The sequence below is a fragment of the Bos mutus genome, chromosome 7, assembly GCF_027580195.1.
Source record: "Bos mutus isolate GX-2022 chromosome 7, NWIPB_WYAK_1.1, whole genome shotgun sequence".
In the NCBI taxonomy this organism is placed as follows: Eukaryota; Metazoa; Chordata; class Mammalia; order Artiodactyla; family Bovidae; genus Bos; species Bos mutus.
In genome coordinates, this window is record NC_091623.1 from 81,029,130 (window position 1) to 81,035,447 (window position 6,318).

The window sequence follows — 6,318 nt, forward strand, 5'->3', positions numbered from 1 at the left end:
GTTATATAATAGCAGACTGTTGTTTATGTCTTCTTATAATTGAGTCCATTATAATTCAGTTCAGTTCAGTTCAGTCACTCAGTCGTGTCCGACTCTTTGCGACCCCACGAACCACAGCACGCCAGGCCTCCCTGCCCATCACCAACTCCTGGAGTCCACCCAAACCCATGTCCATTGAGTCGGTGATGCCATCCAACCATCTCATCCTCTGTCATCCCCTTCTCCTCCCACCTTCAGTCTTTCCCAGCATCAGGATCTTTTCAAATGGGTCAGCTCTTTGCATCAGGTGGCCAAAGTATTAGAGTTTTAGCTTCAACATCAGTCCTTCCAATGAACACCCAGGAATAATCTCCTTTAGGATAGACTGGTTGGATCTCCTTGCAATCCAAGGGATTCTCAAGAGTCTTCTCCAACACCACAGTTCAAAAGCATCAGTTCTTCAGTGCTCAGCTTTCTTCACAGTCCAACTCTCACATCCATATATGACTACTGGAAAAAACATAGCCTTGACTAGATGGACCTTTGTTGACAAAGTAATGTCTGATTTTTAAATATGCTATCTAGATTGGTCATAACTTTCCTTCCAAAGAGTAAGTGTCTTTTAATTTCATGGCTGCTGTCACCATCTGCAATGATTTTGGAGTCCCCAAAATAAAGTCTGACACTGTTTCCACTGTTTCCCCATCTATTTCCCATGGAGTGATGGGACCAGGTGCCATGATATTAGTTTTCTGAATGTTGAGCTTTAAGCCAGCTTTTTCACTCTCTTCTTTCACTTTCATCAAGAGGCTCTTTAGTTCTTCACTTTCTGCCATAAGGGTGGTGTCATCTGCATAGCTGAGGTTATTTCTCCCAGCAATCTTGATTCCAGCTTGTGCTTCCTCCAGCCCAACCTTTCTCGTGATGTACTCTGCATATAAGTTAAATAAGCAGGGTGAGAATATATAGCCTCGATGTACCCTTTTTCCTATTTGGAACCAGTCTGTTGCTCCATGTCCAGTTCTAACTGTTGTTTCCTGATCTGCATACAGGTTTCTCAAGAGGCAGGTCTGGTGGTCTGGTATTCCTATCTCTTTCAGAATTTTCTACAGTTTATTGTGATCCACACAGTCAAAGGCTTTGGCATAGTTAATAGAGCAGAGATAGATGATTTTCTGAAACTCTCTTGCTTTTTCAATGATCCAGCGGATGTTGGTAATTTTATTTCTTGTTCCTCTGCCTTTTCTAAAACCAGCTTGAGCATCTGGAAGTTCACGGTTCATTGTTATAATTAGATATAGAATATTCATGAATCCTTATTGGGCTCTTAACTGCCTAAGGTTATTTGGAGAAACCACTGTGGTTATTTTTTACCCACTCTGTGCCTAGGGTGGCATGTGCAGGAGTTGAAAAATCTCTGTGGTTATTTTGTAGCATATCTGTGAGCTCTCCTGGGTGTGTCTGGAGTAGAGTTTAGAGATCAGTTTGCATCCCTTGCAGCCAGGCCTCCTCTTGATGCACATGTCTAATTTCCTACCTAACATTTGCTATTTCCTTCCTCATGCTATCTTTGGCTTTAGCTTGCTTTTCTTTTTCTATTTCCTGAAGGGAGTCACAGCATTCGAGATCTTTCTTTTTCTTATTGTAGGTGTTTATAGCTATAAATTTCTCTCTTAGAACTGCTTTTGCTGCATCCTACCAGTTTTAAGATATTATATTTCCATGTTAATTTGTTTTTTTTAAATTTCCCTTTTGATTCTTTTCTAATCTATAGGGTATTTGGAGTTTGTTTTTTAAATTTCCAATATTTTGTATTTTCTAGGTTTCTTTCTGTTTTTGATTTCTGGATTTGAAAAATTATGGTCAAAAAAGATACTTGGTAACAAGGCTGCCTATTGTCATCCTGCTTGTTTAACTTACATTCAGAGTACATCGTTTGAAAATACCAGGCTGGATGAATCGAAAGCTGGGATCAAGATTGCTGGGAGAAGTATCAACAGCCTCAGGCAAACAAATGATACTACACTAATGGCAGAAAGTGAAGAGGAACATAGGAGCCTCTTGATGAGGGTGAAGGAGGAGAGTTAAAAATCCAGTTTGAAACTCAGCATGAAAAAACTAATATCATGGCATCTAGTCCCATCACTGCATGGCAAACAGAAGGGGAAAAAGTGGAAGCAGTTGTTTTCTTGGACTCTCAAATCAATGCGGATGGTGACCATAGCCATGAAATTAAAAGTTGCTTGCTCCTTGGAAGGAAAGCTATGACAAATCTCGACAATGTGTTAAAAAGTAGAGACATCACTTTGCCAATAAATTTCTCTATAATCAAAGCTATGGTTTTTCCAGTAGTCACGTGCAGGTGTAAGAGTTGTATCATAAAGAAGGCTGAACAGCAAAGAACTTATGCTTTTGAATTGTGGTGCTGGAGAAGACTCTTCAGAGTCTTTTGGTCTGCAAGGAGATCAAACTAGTCAATACTAAAGGAAATCAACCCTAAATATTCATTGGAAGGACTGATGCTGAAGCTGAAGCTCCAGTACATTGGCCACTTGTGCGAAGAGACAACTCACTGGAAAAGACCCTGATGCTGGGAAAGATTGAAAACAAAAAAGAGAACGACAGAGTATGAGATGATTAGATAGCCTCACTGACTCAATGAATATGAATTTGAGCAAACTCTAGAAGCTAGTTGAGAACAGAGGAGCCTGACATGCTCAGAGGGTCACAGGGTCCATAAGGTCACAGAGTCAGACATGACTTAGTGACTGGAAAACAACAGCAAATAATTTCAACATTTTTAGATTTTTAATACTCATTCTTCTGATCTATGGTAAAGAATCTGCCTGCAATGCAGGAGAACTGGGTCCAATCCTTGGGTTAGTTTGGAATATTCACCTGGAGAAGGGAATGGCTACCCACTCCAATATTCTTGTCTGGAGAATTCCATGGGCAGAGGAGCTTGACAGGCTACAGTCCATGGAGTCACAAAGAGTCAAACACGACTGAGTGACTAACACTTTTTTTTTTTTTTTCTGACCTATTTATTATAAATATTTCTACCCTGGAGGATGTTATGTGTGCACTAAAGAAGAATGTGTATTTTGGTTCTGTTGGATGGAATGTTCTGTATATGTCTGTTAGAACTTTTTGGTCTAAAGCATAAGGTAGGTTTGATATATCCTTACTGATTTTTCATCTGAATGTTCTATCCATTGCTGAAAGTGGCAAAGACTGTTTTCTGATACAAGGACTGAAACTTCAACTACGTTAGGAGAAATCTGAATTTATGTTTCCTCTTCCTTATTCATTTCATTTTGTACTTCACACAATTCCTCAAAAATAGAATGAATCCTAAATGCCCTGGCTGAGAAATTAGACATGTATTTAGATAATGTCATGAAGACTTAGAACTTCTTGCCAGAGAGGTTCATGAAATTGGGTAGGTTGTTCCAAAGAGAATTGCTTTGGATATGAGTGGTCCTTAGAAGGAAAATAAAGTGAAAGTGAAGTCGATCAGTCGTGTCTGACTCTTTGCAACCCCATGGACTGTGGCCCAGCAGGCTGCTCCGTCTGTGGGATTCTCCAGGCAAGAGTACTGGAGTGCGTTGCCACTTCCTTCTCCAGTGGGGATCTTCCCGACCCAGGGATCGAACCCGGTCTCCTGCATTGCAGACAGACTCTTTACCATCACGCTCAGAGGGTAATCCTACGGACGGAGGAGCCTGGTGGGCCACAGTCCATGGGGTCACATAGAGTCGGACACGGCTGAGCGACTTCACTTCACTCACTAGAAGGAAAATAGTTGCTGCTTTAGTTAAAAATGTCCCTTAAAAGTTAAATCCCCTCTCCAATTTTCTAAAAAAAAAAAAAAAAAGTAATAAAATAGTCAAATAAGGCATAAAATTGGGTATTTTGGCTAATGATAATATATCTGCTTCTATGGTCTCTTCACATTGGGAATGGTATCTGATCTACTGGCTTTATCTGGAATCTGATGATTCTTGGCAATGGACACAGTTTTGTATTTTCAGCAGGTCTATCAATGACTGGGGAGCCAGCTTTTAAAAGCATACTACACCTTATTTTTCTAACATTTCTATTTATTTTTATGCATATTGTGTTTCTGTGGCAATAAAGTTTAAGAGGTGATACAGAAAATAAAGTGTTCAATAAGTAAATGATACAGTGATTATTTTACCCTGATGGTGTTGATATTTATATTACAGATACTATTATTATTAATGTTTTAAATATTTCTTGAACTTTTATTTAATATATAATAGCTCTTAAAAAGTCTCATTTTTCAGGTGACTTATATCCTTTATGGGAAATTTATTTTAATTTAATTTTATTTTATTTAGCCACATTATAGATATTTCCTCTTTAGTATGGGTAGTAGGGGCTTCCCAGGTGGCTCAGCGGTAAGAGAATTTGCCTGCCAATTCAGGAGACACAGAAGACACAGTATATGCTGGTTTGACCCCTTAGTCAGGAAGATCTCCTGAAGGAGGAAATGGGAATTCACTCCAGAATCCCAAGGAGCCTGGCAGGCTACAGTTCATGGGGTTGCAAGAGTTGGACATGACTGAGTGACTAGGCACACATATTATTTTTGTTGTTATTAATTCTTCCTAAATAAGAAAACTGATTACAACATACAATATTGTTTGGAGCTTGTCTACTTGCAAGCATCTTTCTTAAGTGCATGATGAACAGTAGAGTAGGTTGGATAACTTTTAATTCTACAAAATATGGGCCAAATTTGGGGGAACCAGAAACAACCTTAAGATCCTGAATTTCCTAAATAGATTACTCAATCTTTAAAAAGAAATATTCACTTAATTGTAGATTAGGGAAACATACTACAATGTATGAGGGCTAAAATGAGTGTCTAATACTAAGGGAATTTTAAAATATAAAATATCCTATGAACATATAATAACAAAAAGTCCTTTGAATCCTGGTATCAAACATCCTTCAAGATACTTAATTGCAAAGTTAAAACAATCAATAGTATAGTGTATATATTATACTCTATTTTTGTACAGAAAATATTCCAAATTTCTATTTATTTTGTATGCCTTCTGCCCACACCCACCCACAAAGAATATCCAGATTATTCTAAGTAAGCACTGAATTTATGTACAGGAAATCACTATATTGTTTACCTATACAAGCAAAGGAAAATATGAGTAGATGATAAAATTGAAGTATTGCAATTTCTAAATATTTACTTTCATTTATAGCTTTGAATTTTTAAACATGTGACTTAATTCATTCTTAGATGTAAAATAAAATAGCATGAATTGAATGCCATGACCTTATAATCATATGGATTACGTAAAATTGTAACTCAGCAAAGTTTGAGTGAAAGGTGCCTGGTGATTGGAAGAACTTGGTTTATAGAACCTTGAGTTTTTTCAGTGAGTTCAGGGAGGACCTCTGCTATAGGAGAGTGATGCCTTAGGGGAAATCTTAAAAGAAAAGCAGCATACCCTGATTGCTGATGGAAGGAGAGCCCAGTGGAGTGAGTAACATGCTTCATGACATGTAGGGGAAAATTCATGTTGAGTATATGGTGAGAAGACAATCTAGTAATTCTTTAACTTTGACAAAAGAAGGAACAAGAAAATAAGACAGAACTGGACCATGCAATATTTCTAGATCAGGATGAGTAGTCTAGTTTATATTCTTAAAGCAGAAAAATACTCTAACCTGTTTTGGAAATGAAAGAAACATGTTCTAACACAGTAAAATGTCCATTCTGATGGTGTCATGTGGGTATCACTGGATGTTGTCTTGAGGGGAAGGGTCAGATCCTTGTGGGGAATAACAGTGGTATCTAAATATGCACAATATGTAGCTCAGATTCTGATATTGTCTAAGGAAATGAAAATATTTTGATACATTTGAAAAGAATTTGGTAGCAAAAATGAGAATAGTGATGGATTAGGGCATGGCAGTGAAAATTTGAATGTGCCAGACTTTCCACCTTAAATAACAAGGAACCATTACGCGATATAGTTGTGGGGGTTTTTCCCATGAAAATAATGGAATTAAGCAGACTTCAGTTTTCTATATTTAATTCCATAATTCAAGCCTCTTTCATAAGGAAAAAGTCAGTGAGCAGATAGATGTTTTACACAGAATTCAGTACACTAGTATTTGGAAGGAATACACAAATACAGATTTAATATTAAAAATATAAATTGCAACATTTATTTCAGCATATTCATACCATAGAGAAAGGTATAACCAGAAAAAAATATTTACAATTTCCTAAGTCAGGAAGTTGCTCAAATACTTATAAAAATTACCTTTATATACATTGTCATT